This window comes from Metopolophium dirhodum, chromosome 1 (assembly GCF_019925205.1).
Source record: "Metopolophium dirhodum isolate CAU chromosome 1, ASM1992520v1, whole genome shotgun sequence".
Lineage (NCBI taxonomy): Eukaryota > Metazoa > Arthropoda > Insecta > Hemiptera > Aphididae > Metopolophium > Metopolophium dirhodum.
This window is the reverse complement of record NC_083560.1, coordinates 101,496,696-101,517,017: the sequence shown is the minus strand read 5'-3', so window position 1 is coordinate 101,517,017 and position 20,322 is coordinate 101,496,696. Positions and strand designations below refer to the sequence as shown.

Sequence of the window (20,322 nt, the reverse complement as noted above, 5' to 3'; positions counted from 1 at the left end):
TAATACCTACCCATGAGTACCTCGTAACCGTGTATTTGATCAAAATTGTTGTTTTGTATGCAATAAGTGAGTTATCATATTGAATTCAAATCTAACAGAAATATTATAGTGCCTTACTCAATGCCGAGGTACACTATATTAGTTGTTAAATTCGTCATCAGGAGGTGATATTTTATAAGTGGAACCTCCATACTTAATACTCATATAATCCATATTGTTTATAACATTGCTGATGATAATTAGGTATGTTGTGAAACTAAAAATGTATTATTGTGGTTTAAAGTTAAAGCTATTAGATACCTAAACCTATACCTACTCCAAATATTTAAATGAATTATTTATTTAAATTTAAACCGACAAAATCAAAATGTATCTTACTTTCTAGTCCTATGTTTATTAATATTTTTGTATAATTTTGGTAAAAGACTAGTTTCAATACTATAATAATTTCTTAAAATTAGTCTAGCTCAAGATTATTGATGTTATTATATTTAGATTACCATATTAATTTTGTTAAATTGCTTACGAGACTACTAGTTTATGATTATCGTTGTTATTTGTATGTTATAGATCAAAGTAATCCAACACGTTTAACACCGGTTAAAAAGGTTCCATCGTCTAATAAATTAAATGAAACACATTTTTGTATAAAAATTATTTTTCTATTATGATTAATAAAAGAAAGGCATTTGCCTTCAAATCCGAACCCTACTTATTAGACAACCCTACTAATAAGTTATTAGACATTGGATACCTATACCTATTCACCCGTAAATTAACAAAATCTCGTGGGAATTTTCTTATTTTATTGTATTCACTATTCAAAAACTAATCACCGTAGGTACCTACTTGAAATTTTCAAAAAACTTTTTTATTTTATTATTTTCTATACATGAAAATTGACAATAGGAAATTAAAATTAACTATTAATAGAAATATTTATTTTTTTAAGTTTTATTTCTATAATTGTCAATACATTTCTAGATTTACTTATCTAGACAGCAGACACCTCCCTACTATTCAGCCACTTACCCACTTGAAAACTTGCCAACTTTTTTATATATAATATTAGTGCGGGGGCACTACCTTGTGATTTACCTTAAAAATTATAAATATATAGCCTTCCCCCCCACAATGAAAATTCCTTTCTACGCCACTGGCCATACGATTATTGAACGAATTTATTATTTAAGAACAATGACATTTCTGTATGGGTAGTAGGTACTTACTACTTACCAACCTACAGAATAATGTTAAGATTGTATGAAGTTGAAAAAGTTGTTTGAAAATGTAGCAAGGGCCAGATAAAATTGATTGAATGGTAAATAAACAAATTTGTGTAACTGTAATTTCATATTCGGTGGGTACCTACAGCTTGTAAAAATCTAATTTGTCAACACATATTTTGTACAACACATTGTCAACAAATAATGGATAAAATAATGATGTTGGAAGCAAGAAAAAATTTGGAATTTGGAACTAAAACGATATCTAAACAAAATAAGTAGGTACCTAGGTTACCTACGTTATAATATAATTATTATAACATATAGTATATACCTATTGCAATACTGCTGTTATTAGTTATTCATTTATATTACCAAAAATGATAGAAATGATAACAAAGTTGTAATGTGACAAACTATACGTGTTTCGGGCATAATTCTAGTTTAGCAACCTATCGATTTTCAAATTTTTTTTTCCCCCAAATTGTGTGTTTCAAGGTGCTTTATAAGAATGTAAAAAAAAAAAGCCCGGACAAATTTAAATCTCACTGGCAAATCGAAATTATCCCTCGACCAAATTCAAAATTTAGCCAGGTAACCCACATGCTAATTGCCAAGCTTGCTGTTTAGACTGTTTAAACTAAATTGAGTACTTAATCTTCTACTTACCGAAAAAATGAAGTTTTTAAAGTTTCCGATCAATAACTTCAAAACTAAATTTGTCCGGGCTTTTTTTTTTTACATTCTTAGAAAGCAGTGAAAGCACCCTTAAACACACAATTTGGGAAAAAAAAAAATTGAAAATCGATAGGTTGCTAAACTAAAATCGTCCCGTTTTCCTATCTCCGCACCTATAAGTTTATTTGTGAATTTTAATAAATAAATGTAATTTAACGTAATTACGAGCGTCGAGCACCCCACCATCATCCGGTCGTCATCGCGATAGCCGACGTTTGTTTTGTTATTTTTTCTCTACTCTTATGTCTGTATCCAAACACACACAACCACCAACACGTTTTTCTTTCGTCTTTTTATTATTGTTTTCTCGTACGGCACCATCTATCTTGTCATGGCTGGACGTACGTTCGTTCGAAGAGCGAAACGTTGCAAAGTATTATAATATTCTTTATCAATTCTAAAAAAAATATTTCATTCATCTTATCAATAAATTATCAACACACAAAATGATAATGAACACTGAACCTGCATGATACAAGAAATATAATATCAAAAAATACATTATTGAGATTTGACAATTTATATAAGTTAAAACATCGATGACGAGTAGGTAGGTAATGAATGACGTGTTTCTTTGTTTTTTAAGCCTCCATAGTTCAGGCTTCAATAAACATATTTTTAAGCAATGTTTGCTAATAAAATAGTAGTTTAAACAGTAAAAATGTATAACTTAAATATTTTAATTTTAAACAAATATGATACTGTACTGTATTGCCGAATCTATATATTATGGTAAGATACGATATATATATATTATGTCTTATAGTGTTTTTTATTAATAAATATATATTATACTATATACTATATACTATATACTATTATATTATAATATATATATTATACTTAACATAATTATACTGATTATTCTGTTTAAGGTGCCAGTATAGCATGCGACACAAAATTAGCTAAATTGATAACATATAAAAAAACACTAACTGTTTACCTATATCAAGTAAAAAACATTTAATTTGGATTCAAAATACAATATAAAATATAAACAAACATGATTTAAAATGATCTAGATGTCACTGTTAAAGGTTAATTATTATAAATGCATGAATAGTTATGAATTATAAGTTATATTAAGGGTTTTCAAATTTTCCGCAATTCTATAAAATTTGAAAATTAAATTTTATATTTTAGTTGCCACCTCAATTATAATACTTTTCTACTATTCTATTACCCAATACTTATTTAGGGGGGATTGATAGGATGTATTATATCGAGAAAAAAATGACTTCACGGTTATAACTCTCAGACTTTGTAGAATTGTCGGATTTTGATGACTATTTTTCATCTGAAAGAAGAAGACTTCCTACAGCCCGCATCGATCTCTTATTTTGTATTAAATTACAAGTAATTGTATTAAAATATTTGTAAAAAATGCTTTTTATCTTATATATTTTTAGACATATTATAAAGTTTGAAAATAAAATATTGAAAAACAGAGAACGATGCGGGCTGTAGAATATCTCCCTCTAGCAATTAAAAAAAGAAAATTATGAAATTTGGTTGATTCCACAAGGCGTATCGTTATTCCCTCAGAGTGTATTTTTGAGGACAAAAAGATATCGGCACCAGGCGCCTTAAGTAAATTAAAAATATTATAATTTCACATAAGATTTTAAAAATCTACAAACAAACAATTGTCAAAACATTTTACTTAACACAACAATTTTTTTTTTTTAAATAAAGTTTTAGTATTTTTCTTAAATTACTTATAATTAGCATTTTAGTAAATTATCTTAAATTGTTGAGAAATGAGGACTTAAACAAAGTATTGTCATTCTTAATTTGTTAGTTTGGTGGTAGTTAAGGTTTTAAAAAGCTATAACTCAAATGTTTTAATTTAAATACAATACTGTTCAATGATTGGTAGCTAAATCTATTAATTTGCTATACAAATAAATGATGAGATTATTATAGGAACATGATAGGTACTTCCAAATATTAATGTAATAAGTGCATGAACATCATAAATTGTAAATTATTCAAGTGAATAAATTAATGTATCATGTAACTTTTGAATACCTAACTATATTAAATAATGTTAAGGGCGATCACTGGATGTCTTACCTACTCGCATGTGTCAATGTAATATGCTTATTATACATCAAGCCATTGATTGAAAAATATATTCTCTTATTTTAAAAGCAAAACAAAAAACTAAAATATACAAATAATTGTTATAACCTATTACTCAATTAATCATATATAATTTTTTTTTTGTAATTAATACCAATACTTTTACAATTACCTTATGATAGTATTTTAATTTATTCAAATTTTGTCGATAATAGTATGACAACCAAAAATAAGGTGTTCTATTAGAAGCATTATGCGTAATTTATTATTTTAAAAGTTGTTTAAACAGTAGAATTCTATAACATAACTTAATTTTAATTTTTTTCAGTTCTTTACTGCAATTACTGATTTTATAATACACAAATAAGAGCTATCTTATTGTTTATATTGTAAGCTAGTAAGTTACTAATTGCTGTCAGCTGCTAGGTTTGTTATATCTGTTTGCATTAAGTGCAATGTAAACAGATACAGCCAACCTAGCAGCCAAGGCTGGGCATTAACGAGTCAAAAAGTTAATATAGTAGTATACCTACAGTACATACAGTACAATTTGTGTGCTTAGTTAAACATTTAATAATTTATATGGGATACTCATAGTAGTATACCTAGTACTCATAGTAGTTAACTTACGTATATATCAACACTATATATTATAATATATATGTGAAGCAGTCAAGGCTAGGCATTAACTAGTTACTTTTGGCTTTTCATTAACTTAACTGTTAAATTACTAAATTTCTTTCTTTATTAACGTGAAATTAGCAAGTTAATTTTTCATTTTAAGAAGTAAGTTAAGTTAATTTATTTTGTTTTTAATTTTATAATATATCACTATTTCAGTCTATTTTGTTTTCATGTCAAAAAATATGTTTCGTAAATTGTTTTAAGTTAAAAATGTATATCATTCGAATCTATATAACTTTTATGGAAATACTGTATGAAGTGTTAACACTATATCCTTTAATTTAGTTTTGGGTTGGAAAAAAATTAAGTACCCTAGCATTGTATAAACAAATTAACTTTTTTTTAACCTAATAAAAAGTGTGTATTAACTTTTAACTTAACTGAGTTTACCTATAGTTAAATTAATTTTTTATTATTGGTGCATATTAATTTGACTGAGTTAAAAAAAATCATAAACTCGCCCAGCCTCGCTACTAGCTGACAACAATTAGTAGCTTCCAAAATTAACAATAGGATGGTCGTTTTAAATTTAATGCTGCGATGCTAAAAAAATTATTATATAATCCATTATAATTTAAGAATCTGTTTATTTTACGGTGTCAATATAGACTACAACACAACCTTGTACTGTAATAAGCTTCCAAACCAATAAAAACAGTTGATTAAAAATTCTAAAAAAAAATGTTGGATTCAAATACCAAAGTATACTAAAGCATGTAATATACTACTAATTGAACAAATTGTCTTCATTAAATGTTTATGTAAGTAATTCATGATGTGTAAGGTGTTAGAAAATGATTTATTTTGTGTATTAATAAAATATTTTATCTGGTCGATTTTAATCAACTACATACTAATGAGGAATACGATTACTTTTCTACTTTTTGTTATATTTTTATTTTTGAAATATAATATTCATTCTTATTCAAATTACTTATAATAGTTTTTTTTAAATAAATATGTTTTTGGGCTGGATACACGATTACATTTTAATAAATGATTTTAAAATATACCAGTGGTAGGTTATGTAGCATTAGTTTGAACTGTATACCTAATATATTTTTAGACTACAAAATAAATTCCAAATTCAGGTCAATGTATTGAGACAGATACTAAATAATTGCATGATGATCAGTCTCTAAAGAGTCTTAACGTACTAAAATTTTCCTTATTAATCTCAATTTAGTTTAAGTATATTATTTTATTTAATAGTTATGTATATTTTTCAATTTTTGTTTATTTTAGGAAATGCAGTTCTTAGCCCTAATACTAAACTCAATAAATGTGTTGTAATGGACATTAATGTTATGGAATACCTATAAATACCAACATGTTCCTACACATCTCAAATAAAAAGTAAGCAGTTAATATATTTTGTTAAAAATATTTATAATTTAATTTAATTTGACTTAGTGAGTAATAAATTTATAATTTAACTTAATTAGTTACAATATATATTTTAATATTGTGGCTTGGCGTGGCGCGTTGGCTGCTACCAGTCGCGGAATGCGACTTGGAGTAAGTAACGGCCACAGCTACTAGCTCCCGGATGGGTGACCACCAGTAGTTAAAAACCTTGTCACACATACACGTGTTTGCTACCTACCGTAACAACCGTTAAAACAATCGTAAAATCAACCTACCATACCAACCTTACTCCTACCACAGTTCATAACCCCTACAACAGCTATTGTCCATAGTTGCCGAGCTTAAGTTCAATAATAAAAAAAAAAAAAAATATATATTTTAAATGTAGTCTTGCATTGAATAAATTATTCAATTGAGTAGATGAGATATATGGGGATTTGTAGTTGTATAATTCAGGTAAATAATCATCCCTGCGATCTGAAGTTATACAGCTTTATAAAAAATAAAATTTCAAAATACTCATAAATATGGTTAATGCCCTTTTAATTTCCACCACACCATAAAGTCAAATGCTCCTCTGATTTTAAACAATTTTATCTATGAGGCATTAATAAAGGAAAAATGTGATACCAATATTATTAGGTACTTATATATTTTATTTAATCTATTTACAGTTGAATTCCGATAAGTCTCATAAACATTCATAACAGAATAATAGTCAAATTTTATTTCTTTTAACTTTTTATTACAATTTTAAATAATCTCTAATAAACAAATTGATTATAGGTAGGTAGTTGTATTGCTTAATTAAATGTATACAAATACACTACTTTGAAATCATTTTAATTTTAAATGTTTATGGATTACTTATTGATATAAAGATGATCATAATAAATTATTATATTATTACAAATTATAAATTAGTTGAAATATATGTTTAAATATGGTTGTATAATAAAATCTGCACAGTCATTCTGTTAATACCGTTATTTAATTTTTACCTTTGATAAATATACACTAGGTGATTATTTTATTATGAACCAATTGTTGGCTCATAAAAAGTTTTAAAGTTGAGATGAGCGGTGTATTGGACCAAAATAATGTGGGGTAACCTCGTTCTACTCTTGTGTGCACTTCAAAACTTAAAATACTTGTAACTAATAACTTATAATCTACTCGTCCTAAATTCTATTTTGTGTATCATGGGTTGGGCAGTATCTAAGATACGTATCTTGTATCTTGTATCTCGATACAATTATATGAAGTATCGAGTATCTTGTATCGAGATACATTTTTAGAATATGTATCGAGTATTTCACAAAATAATTTTGTTAAAAAATACTCGATACTTTGAAAAATTAATTTTTTATTAATTTTTACTCGCCTATTTACCAACCGTGACTGTTTGACTATGTTTTAATATAATACTATAATATGTGTAAAATAATATGCACGGTGAATTTAAATTTATAAATCCATAATTTAATTGCAGTACAACTTGTAGGAAATTATTTTTCAACCTATTAGTCATATTAAGTTATATCTGTGTACTGGGACGCATCACATATACACGTTGAATGGGACTTTACGTCTTTAAGAATATGATATGATACCTATCTATAATTTTTTTTTATTATTATTTATTTATTTAATTTAACGATTGACTTATAATATATTTATACTAATATTTGGAATTTTAAATTTAAATGCATTTGTCTAGATTCATAACCTACTTAACTGTGTATAAATAAAATTTAAAAAAAATCCTATGCGTCATAGGCTTTGACTAATTTTTTCAAATGTATCGAGTATTAAGTACCTAAATACTTAAAATGTAGGTATCGAGTATCTAGTACCTCGATACTCCAAATCCAAGTATTAGTATCTAGTATCGATTTTTGAGTATCTTGCCCATCCCTGTGTGTATTCAAATACTTCTGCTTTGGAATATGAAAATAAAACTGTATGTTGTCAAAGTTAAAATTTATTCTTTTTTCAAAAACATTTATATTTTTTAAAATAAAGAGTGTTAAATAATAAAAGAATTACCCGGTATAATATTTAATTGTGTATGTTTAGTTAAAAGTTCTTTTATTTTTGTTCTTAACTTCATATTTATGACATTTTTTTATAATAGGATATTTTTTATAATTTTTATAATACATTGTGTAATTTTTATTAAAATTGGTTTTTCAATGAATATTTTTACATTTCTAAATATATTTTTTGTTGTGATTTCATTTGATGCGAAAAGGTGCAGTTTATTTAATTTCAATTTTATGCCAGAGACAGAATGACAGGAACAATTACATATTTTTAAATTTTGTTTCTATCGTGGTTTTTACATTTTTATTACCTATTTAACAATAAGATTTTTATTTTTAAATTGTAAAAGAAAATTACTTAAAACATGATTTAAGTGGCCTGTATCTTATTTCTAAGCAAATCACTCATGAGTCAACTACATTATGACATTTACATAATACCTTTATATAGTACCTTTTAGAACTAGGTTCCTATTGCACTATGGTTCTATTATAGCCTTACTTTATATGGTAGAACATTAAAAGTAGAAAAATGGACACTTTATAATATTATAAATTATAATATTATATAGGTATATAAAGTATATAATATTAATTAGTCTGAAGTCATAAACTCATAACCAATTATATTAAACGTGTTATAATTTGGTATATCTAAGTAGGTAACGTAGGTCTTAGATTCTACATAGGAGGGTATGGTATCTTACTAGGTACCTAACAGTTATAATTGTATCAATATAATATAAATACTCGTATATTTCCCAAGCGTGGTATTGAAAGTAATCATTTTTTTTTTTTGTTGAATTAATTAAATTAATTTTAAATTTAAATTTAATAATAATATATTACAACTTATTGTAAAAATAATGTTTAAATCACATCATACTTTATAAGTTAGGTATAACATAATATATTATATAGAATGTAACAGCAAAACCTGACAAATGAAATAACTTTTGTTCTAATCAATAATTTAACATTTTTTTTTTATATATAAGAATTTTGCGTTACAAGTAGGTATCTACTATAGAGTAGTATCTAGAACATGACATTTTTTTTTTTATATAAACTGACAATTTTAAATTAGAAATTGTATATATTTTGTATTAAATTGTTTTTGGAAATATTCAAAATTACCAATTTATTTGTAAATCTAATTTTTAGATAAAGTGACTGTTTACTTTGGAGTTTTGGACTACTAAATGAACATTAAACAGTCTACAGTCAATATGAGTCAAATACTAGACTGTCATTCAGACGATGTTATACGAACCCCGCGCCGCCGCCTCCGTGAATGATACACGTCGCGCGTAATGCGCTGCGGCGGCGACCAACCAAATTTTTGAAAAAGCTCTTCGTTATGCACAATAAATTAGAGCTTATCCTGATTCAGATTATTATATTTTGTTTATTTCTGTACGTTTAGCTCGTTCTCGAGAAATAGAGTGGACAAACATACATAGGGCCAGCTCAGGCGAAAATAGTGAACTAGGCAAAACCAAATTTTGCCGCCCCTAACAATATTATATTATCAGTATTTTGAAAATTCCGCCCTCTTTTAAAGTTACAACACAACATTTTTTTTTTAATTTTATGTTTACTGATGTATTATTGTGGTAGAAAAAATAAAAATATTTTTGTAAAAATCCGAAGTCAAAAAAATTATTATTTATCCAGATAAGTCATAGAGCGGACAAGTGAGCAACCGCCCATGTTTTACGTGTAAAAGTAGTTTGATTTACATAATAATTTTAATAACTTACGATATTATTTCAGAATTTTGTTTTTCATAATCCTAAGTATATTTATGTGCTTAACACGATGGTGTGATTTAAAATTCAATATATCTTGTATATCCCCGCAACAAAAACACTCCGCTAAACTCCATGTGAGAAAAAAAATGGCTTTAAAATTTGTATTATAATTTTATAGCTAAGTCTTTGAACTGTAGATATCATTTATGTTAAAATAGTCTGCTAAATAATTTAATTTAGCTTGGTGACTTTAAAAGACTTGGTTATAGTAATATACACTGTACATTTTTCAATGATGGTATACCTACCTATAGCGAGTATATGTACTCATTATGCAATAGTATTTTGAAATTTTTAACTTACGTCACCAAGCTAAGTTCAATATTATTCAGCATATTATTTTAACATAAATTATATCTATAGTTCAAAGACTTAACTATAAATATGACAACTTTTAAAGCCGATTTTGTATACCTACTTAGCGTTTTTTTTTACACGGAGTTTGGCGGAGTGTTTTTATTGGAATATCACTAATTTTTTGTTGATACCTTATTATTTGTATAAATCATTGTTACGCGACTAGAAATTAGTAATAACGTGCTTTAATTTTAATAATATGATATCGTGATTGAGAGTGAATGTTGCCGTAGTATGATCAGTAGTGGGCTGGATAAGCGGTGGATCGGGGGGACAATATTATATTTTATGATATTTACGTTGCATACCTATAGGTACAAAAAATCGGACTTAAAAGTACTTGAACATTTTTGGTTGTTACTTTTAAGCCATCCAGGCAATCTGCTTGCGAGTTCCTATCTGCACAATATTTCTGATCGATTAATATCTTATATTATTATATTTATTTTAAATATTTATTTTAGCAGTGGTTCCTAACAATACCTACCATGTTTAAGATTGGACTCTAGAATTATAATTACGAATTTATGATATAGATATATTATAGATAATTGACCTACTGAAAAATATTGGAATGTTAAAATCATGTACAATTTATTATGCTCTATATTCCTTTTAAAAAGTCAATGCTAACTTCCAAGTCATTTTTATAACTTTTATACGCTTTTAAAATTATATCTGATTATACTTTATATTAGGTTTTGTTGTGACTTCCTGCCGGGTTGGGTTAAGGGTTCAAGGCAGACCTTTTACTTGTCGCTGGTCCCGAGGTTACTCTTCGAAATTTGTATATAATTATATCTAATCTACAGTCCACTTTCCTATATTATGTTTTAAGCACTGCGTGTTTTTGGTTATAGTGTAATCTATTTTATATGAATAACTTCTATCGTGGTATATCCCTATTAACTTACGAAATTATTAAGAATTATCTTAACATTTTTTGATAATCGCACGTAGCGACCGTTATAATTGTATACATAACACTCAAAACAATTTAACCATATAAAATGGTTGGTATAAAAATATTGAAGAGTAACTAACTATAATCAATTTTAAAATATTTGTAACTATAAAAATAGGTCATATAGTAATGTCAAATTGTCAACCATCAGAGTTACTGTATTTTTTCATTTTTCAAAATAAACAAAAAAAAAAGGTGGGTAAATGCGAAAACGGTCAGGCAGTCTATGATATTACCAAGTACATTTGATGATATTATTGTGAATAAAGTAATTTATATATTGACTTATTTACGTGGAATCTTGTTTTAAATTTTCAATCCTTAGCTACAAAATTGAAAATTTTATAAATTTTTAACTACAAAATAGTTATTAAATTTTAAATTTGATACATTTTGTCAAAATTTGAACTTTAAATGCTTATAAAAAAAAATTGTGCTTATGTATTTTTAATATTTTTCAACTGCTATTGTAACATTATATCAGGAGCCTTGCATTAAATTTTCACGCTTTTTTACCAAACTAATAAAATTGTATTGATATTTATAGAAAAAAAACTAAAAAAATTGAAAACTGACAATGTCCGTAAACAGCTCAAAAAGAGTCAAATTATTTTCAAAATTTTAATTTTAAACATAACAACCCTGTCAACCATATAATTTAGTACAAGTATTATAGTACATATTATACATGTATAGTTAAATTAAAAATCTTGTCATTTTTGAACTAAAAAAGTTTGCATAATTTTGAGATTTTGATGAGTTTTGTCTATATGAGATTTGAACATTAAATCCTTATAAAAAAAATAATGACTACATATTATATGATATATCTTAAATATTTTTAAGGGGGATGGTGTCTCTAAGCTATTGGATTTTTCATGCATTTAGACCTATATGAGCTGAAAAAAAAATAAATATACTAGGTATTCTAGTATTCCAATTTTAATTTTGAATACTAATTATTTGAATATTATGTTTGCCTCTTTTCTTTGTATAGGGAAACTTTTAAATGTTTTATCTCATTGGCCCTTTAAAGTACCTATACCTAGTACCTACATATAGATATTCATTTTTATAAGTTATGTAGGTAATTTCTTTTGGAACTGCAGTACATAAACTTTCAAAAATATCGTAAATCTATCTCCTTTACCTACCAAACATAAAAACTAGAACAGAAGTTAATGAATTCAATTTTTTTTTCAAAATTAAAATTAGACTAAAACTATGTTGATTTTTTGCCAGCTTATTAGCATAATTTATTGCCGCGTACTCACGTAAGTACAAAAATATTTTCGATGACATGTGCCGCTTTAGATGTGCGTACGTGTGTCGTGTTCTATAATATTATAATGTAGTCGCCTCGTCCACCCGCAACTGCAGTATGGGTAAGGAATCCACACTCACAAAAATAATCATTAATAATAATTTACGAGTTAATACGACTGACACAGTGGCCACGGGGGACGAGATGATATAGCTGTCTAAAGTTTGCCCCTTATACTATATAGCCACTATAAGAGTCGACGCGGCTCTAAACGATTGAATTTTTCATGCATTTAGACCTCTAAGCTGGTGAAAAATAAACATACTGATACTTCTAGTAGTTCAATTTTAATTTTTAATACTGATTTCAACTCGTTAGCCTCTTTTCTATGTTTTGTAGGAAAAACTTTTTAATTTTTTTGTCTTATTAGCACTTTAAAGACATTAAAGTGCAAGTTAATTTTGAGAAATTAAGTAAAGTAATTTGGAACCGTAATACGTAAACTATCCAAAACGTCCAAAATCTGTTTCCTACAAATCACAGAAAAGAGGCTGACGAATTCAAATATTTTTTCACAATTGAAATTGGATCACTAGAAGTATGTAAATTTTTTGCCAGCTTATTAACATTATTCACTGTCGTCAGTGAACAAAAATATTTTTCGAGAGTGCTTTCGTTGACTTGTGCACGCGCACGCGTACGTGTGCTATGGAACATGGTCGTGGCCGTTCGCCCGCTAACGATAAATATGAAATCTATTGTTATTGATACGAGTTCGAATTTCTTCGAAATAATAATTTTATGTTTTACACATATAGAACCGCACTCACACTAATAATCAATTATGACTAACACAAAGATACAGGCGATGAAGACAAGATTATAAATTGTCTCAATATTGTTTTAATAAGCCACGAAGAGGCGCCTTAACGTATAATAATTTTATTTTTATTAGCTTCTCACCAAAAGTTATAGGTAATATAAATATCTTAATATAAACGAGGTCGTTACGATCGAAAAAAATCGTTCGGTGGTCCGGTATAAATCATATAATATCAGCTATTGAAGTAAAGTAGGATAAAATTATAAAAAGCCCCACAACAATTGGCGTAGTTGTCAAGATACATACAAACTTAGGTTTTAATTTTTTGGCGTTGGTATGATATTTAATATAGATTTATTTATAAGACCAACGTATAGACGTAGACCGCAGTTATTATCTGACGAAATACCTCCTCTCTCACGACACCCACAATTATTGATTTATGATATTATTTATATTTATATATCATATTATAATATATATATATATATATATGTATTTATTAAGTATTAAACGGGCAAGGCCCTGTTACAATATACGACAACATTACAATCATTATGATAATGTATAACAAAAAATTGGGAATCATGAAATAAGAAGTATATATTTCTTCTTAGTTCATGATAGGAATATAAAATTAATAATGTTAATAATAGGTAATAATAGTACTAATCATAGACATATAAGTAAACATGTCTATGGAAATGTGATATGCATGAGCGTCACGGTTCTTTGCTTAGTTGTTAATATTTTTTAATATTTTTGTAGTGTGCAGTGCAACGACATATTATCTTGTTAGTATATTATAATGTGTTAATTTGTACGCCAAATAATTTATAAAGATATTAATTATTACCTAATTATTATTATTATTACGAGCTATGAGATATGACAAATTACACAATACATTATACGAGTAGACACTTGTAAATTTGTGGCAACTACATTTCGAAGCATATACCTATTAATCATTCAATTTTTTTTTGTTGTTATTTTTACTAATATAGCGTAACATTGGTATTAATGTACTAATAGTGTAACATTGGACGATTCCGATAACATCACGTTTATCTTTATTGTCACTCGTATATTGTTTAATGATTGTTTATATTAGATACAACTGATTTTGAAAAAGCAGCGATGATCTCTATTTCAATTGAATTTGGACCCGGTGCAACTTTACTGAATTTTCGGCAATTATTCATTATAAAATTTGAAAATTATATTTTATGTTTTATTTGCCACCTCAATTGTAATACTTTTCACTAATCTACTGTCAAATACCAATTTAGGAGGGGTTACGGTATGTATTATAATATTATATTCTACAGCCCGCATTGAACTCCGGATTTTTTATTTATTTTAAATAATAATGTAAAATTGTTTTTAAAAAAAAATCTTGAAATTGTCTTTTTTAGACCTATTTTAAAAGTTTAAGATTAAAATATTGAACAACTTTACAACTGGGCTGTAGTCGTTTAGTCGTGATACCGATACGATTTCTTATTTTTTTTTCCAGACGAATATGCAAACAAAATATGATTAATTAGATTAGACTATATGGATTTGTTTGTAACATTATCCTATTGTTTTAGATAATATATAATTACGAGTTTTCAATAAGCACAAAAATATAACCCCTTATTTATTTTTCTGTGTGTATGTTCTATAGCCATGGGTTTGAAGCAATTATTTTGACAAATCCATATGCTTTTTCGCATTTATTATGGTCAATCGTCTCATATTATTAAGTTTTGATATCCACTCCCATTTATTACAAGAAAGTCGTCTTGGAAGTTTTATGGTCTTAATTAACTGAGTCGTTAACTGTACTACACATACGAATAATATTATATATAAAGGAATTACACTTCAAATCAGCACCTATATTACCTATATATAATAATGATATCTTACGCCACTCGGTCAGCTGAATATATGTACTTCAGCCACATTATTGTGTTGTTTTTTTATACACTTTTAATAAAATAATAATATGTATAATAATAAATAACAATTATGAGAGAAATCCAACCACAAAAAATTGACACTGAATAAGTGTCATATTTCATAATAATATGATTTGTCACAAACACGGGTCAATGACACCTAAGTTATGTACGTAACATATATAGTCACACGATAGCGACGGAAATGATAATATTATATTGAAATATATGCAACTATGAGTGTGCGAGTGCAATAAAAGAATTAGTGCAGTTCAAGCATTATAAGTTATAACAATTTAACTAATTATTATACATAGTACCTAACTATATATTGTATATTTCCAAAATATGAAATTATAACTCATATTATTATAATATTAGTATATATACCTATAGCCTATAATCACAATGCGTATACTCCATTGTATTCGATGATAGCTATCAGCGTAATTTATTACGTGGGAGAATTTGTCAATTTCGTATGGGAAATTTATATACCCACCCATAAAACATTTGTAATTACGCCACCGGTAGCTTTAGAGGATGTCAGCGCACTATTTGTTTTCTCTCTCTAGCCCACGCGCAACATAGACAAAATGCATGTGCGCAGAATCGTTTTTTCTATGTTTTTTAGTAATCTTAGAGTAAAATCACTCATCACAAAAGAGATAAAGAATAATATTTTTGAGGGAATGAAATATCGATTTTTCTAAATATTGTTTCAAAACAATTTAAACATAATTTAAATTTACAACATTTTTTGTTTATTTTGAAAGTCGAATACAAAGTCAAATAACAATAAAATATAAAACCGATATGTCATTCCCTCTAAAATATTATTCTCTATCTTTTTTGTAATGGGTGATTTTACAAAAACATAGAAAAAACGGTTCTGCGCAAAGACGTTTTGTCTATGTTGCGCGTGGGTCAGATAGAGAAAACAAACAGTGCGTTGACATCCTCTTAACTCCGAAATGGATTGTTTATATTGTATAATTGCATGTAAATTATATTACCGTACCAATTCGGAAACATTTTAAAACGATTTTTCTATTTATCATTATATTTTCACTCTGTTTGGTCCGTATTTTTATGAACCGGACCGGACCAGTGCATTTTAATTTAGGGTGACCGCTGACTATATTTAAAAAAATCAAATACAGGACAACAATACTATCATATTTATATATTTTAATAATTTAATAATTAATATTTTTAAATTAATAAGTATTTATTTTATTTTTTTGTTGTCCGATAAGATAACGCTTGTGCACGGCATATAGAGGTATAATATTGAGCTATTGTTAATATTTATTTATTTAGAAATATGCTCACATTTGATAATGAGCTGGTCGCGCCGATCGGTAAATATACTATTATACGTACGGTTTACGTCGTCGACAACAATGTGATCCAATTACTAATGGTAAAAACAAAAATACAATTGAAAAGTATAGATTTTTATATTATTCTATTCAATAATGTCATTTCAAAAATTTCAAAAATTATAAATTAACAGTAAGGCAGAAAACGGGATTAATATAGGACAGACTTGAAATTACGGGACAAAAGGCGTCCTGAGATTAGTTTGTCAGGACAACAATACACAAAGCCGAAATAAAGGATAATCCTGTATAAAACAGGACGTATGGTCACCCTATTTTAATTATGATTTATGACCAAGACTGGACTGGATCTTTCTATATTTAAACGGTTGAAAAATACTGAGTTCGGGACGTTTTAAAACAATAGAATAGATACTATTTTTACACAAATATTATGTTGGCCGAATCATAATCATTTGAAAAACAAAATAAATTAAAATGAAATATATATCATTTTTGTTTATTAATTTTGAATATAAATTTTCACAATTTATTAGGTTGTTTTGAATTTTTATTTTTAAGGCAAAATGGCTGTTTCCCTGTTATTGTACAAAGTCCTCCCGGCCGACGAAAATTCTTCAACCAGCCCACGGTCTGGATTGCCAAACATGACTCGGATACTCAATGCATTTTGTCCGAGACCGCTGACCAGCTCCATCAAGTCTCAACCCGAGGAAGCATACCACACCGGCACCTCGTTTTCGACCGTTTTTTCATCGTATCCAATATATTTTGATGCCATCGTATAGTACAACCATAATTACCTGAACAACAACAATAAGTGCCCTGGCGGGCGTAGCAGCGACAAACGACAATCCATTGGATACAAATCAATTCACCTGTTGTCAAGTATACTCTCCCGTATACCTTCCCATTTTTTGCAACGCGGTCCGTTGTATTCAAACAAATATTAAAATATTTTTTCTTACAGAAAACTATACAAATGAATCATATTTTGCGCAATGCACGAGTATCCATTGGAGCCTAAACGCAAAAATACCATAATATTAGCTGTCATGTTAAAATATATCCAGATTTATCCTCATAATCCCCAAATTGTATTATATACAAATGTATTTGCCATGTTGCCCCCAATTATCATATTCCCATGACTGATATTTTATATTATTATTATCCCCCCCCCCACCAAAAAAAAAAACCTATTATATTATTTGTTGTTTTGATGCCATGTAAAATAAAACCACTTAATTACCTTTAAGAAAACTCTCTTTTTATTATTATTGGTGTCACCTATTCTCAGATATAATTAATATTATTAATTTCAAATAAAGTCACTACGCAGAAAAAAAATAAAGTACTTTGTCTTAAAAATTTCTTATGTAAATTGACCTGACAACTAAATTATGTTTCTTCAAAATTCAAACAATGTTAAAATTTTAGTAATAATATTATAATAACATTTTTTAAAGATTCATTAAAATTATGATAAAATTATTATGGTAAAAAAATTATGTTTCTATTCATAACATTATAAGCAAAATATAGCTTTTTAACATTTCCACTTAAACATTAATGTTTTAGATATTTTAATAATGTACTAATATTCAGAAAACATTTTCACAAGTACAAAGAAATATAAAAATCAAATATTATATTTAAACAATAAGTTGTAAGTTTAATTATAATATATCATTCTTGTTGATTAATTTTTAATATAAATGAACACAATTTAATTAGGTTGTTTTGAATTTTGAATTTATTTTTAATGCGAAACGTCGCATGTGTCAAGGCAGTTGTGTTATGTTTATAACATATTATGTTTTTTCGGAATATTATTGTACTTGATGTTCGTTATAATTGGCAGTTGCATCTGAACAAATTGTTTATAACTTTTATTTAATTTAAATGTTTAAATATATTATTTGTTGTAGTAAACAATATGGTATTATAATTTATATTTTATATTTATTTTACACAGATGACATTTAATTTATATTAGACATAATTTATGTTATACACAGATAAAATTAAATTTATAGTACCTACACATTTAAAATAAGTTACATTCCTCCATCAAGACTACAATATGCAATTGGAGTTAATTAAATTGGTAAATTTAGTACCATTATTGTGATTTTCTTTATTAGTAATTTTTAATTAAGGCACCCGGTGCTGGCTATTTATTAAGGAGCAAATTATTGGCAACCTAATTGACATATCGTTACGTAGTCGCACGATCTCGTGAGTGTGTACTGTGTGTTTGTGTATTAGTGTAGATGGTTACGCCCACGCACTCGATAGTACATGTCAGGAGGTGATAAAATATAGTTGACCGTTTAGGGTATTTCAGCGGACAATAACAACTTCACAGGAATATGCATAACTCGTGGACAACTGAATATTTTCAGATAATTAAATTCCATCTAGAACACAAAAACAAATTAATTAATTTCAATCAGAAAAGGGTTGATCTATTATTTATTTTTTCCTTAAAAAAATTAATACTATGTGAATAAAAACCATACAAGCAGCTTGGAAGGTTATATTCTTATGACAAAATACATATATAGTATCATAGTCTTATCTTAATATTATGCTAAATACCATGTTTTATTAAAACGTGATCAATTTAGATTTGTATTGTGTTTAACAGAAACTAATCATCATCTAATCCTCTCAAATTATTTGGATTTATATTTTAATTATACTTCTGCATAATAATTAATTAGAGTTAAAAAGTAAATTTGATTTTCAATTATATGAGTAATATTCTAGTAAAATAACGAGAGTATTATTTTAATTTAAGAGAGTTTTTTAATCAAAAATATAAATACATACAACACAACATCCTAAAATTCTAGAAAAAAATAAACATATTGACTTTCGAACATACCTAATTATTATGGATCAATATCGACATAATCGACATACCGTAGGTATCCGTCCAGTTACCGGCTTACCTACCACTCCACAACGGTTTGATACATTATTTAGGAAGGTCATAAATTTCGGAAAATGTACAGTCGAAAGTATAAATTCCGGAACGTATATTATGTCCGGAATATAAAAAAACGTATAATTCTGGAATATTTTAATTCTGAAACGTCTTCATCCGTTCCGATAAACCTGGAATGTACTTGTCCAGACCGTATTGTATGACCGGAATCTAAAAAAACATAAGACTGTATTTGTCCGGAATGTATGTATTTCCGGATTTTTTATTCACGTATAATCCCGGAAATTATTTATCCGGACCGTATATCCCGGAAACTAAAAATCTATGACGGATCGATAATATGGAATTTCAAAAAAATTAAGAGGATTTCGACTTTACCACCCAGCACTTTTTGGGATCCAACTCTAAAATTTAGTAGGTTGGTGTATTTCGGTGGTGGATGTTTGTCTATCATCCCTTCGGGCAACGGACAGGATAGTGTAATTTTAGTATTTTACTGTATTCGATTTGAATGCAATGATTGCATTCAATAAAAAACGATTCTGAGCGGACGAGGGAATTTTTTTTATTTAATTTTATTCGTTTCTACGGTGATAAACAAAGCGTTTTAAGAACAGCTTAAGAACGATTTATATAAATAGGTAAATTATATAATTATAGTTATAATTTATAATTAGGAAATATCATAAAAATGAAAAAAATA

General features: G+C 27.2%; 1 long non-coding RNA gene across 6 annotated transcripts; it reads left to right on the top strand.

The window, feature by feature from the left end:
• Positions 1-2,267: 2,267 nt before the first annotated feature.
• LOC132934392 (uncharacterized) lies at positions 2,268-18,628 on the top strand. Of its 6 annotated transcripts, none has more exons than XR_009663024.1 (5): positions 2,268-2,696; positions 2,840-2,916; positions 5,342-5,494; positions 5,979-6,089; positions 17,225-18,628. It is a non-coding gene; the product is annotated as an uncharacterized LOC132934392 (long non-coding RNA). The 6 variants fall into 6 exon arrangements; XR_009663021.1 differs by having other exon boundaries at positions 2,271-2,696; positions 2,840-3,001; XR_009663025.1 differs by lacking the exon at positions 2,840-2,916 and having other exon boundaries at positions 2,274-2,696.
• Positions 18,629-20,322: the final 1,694 nt, after the last annotated feature.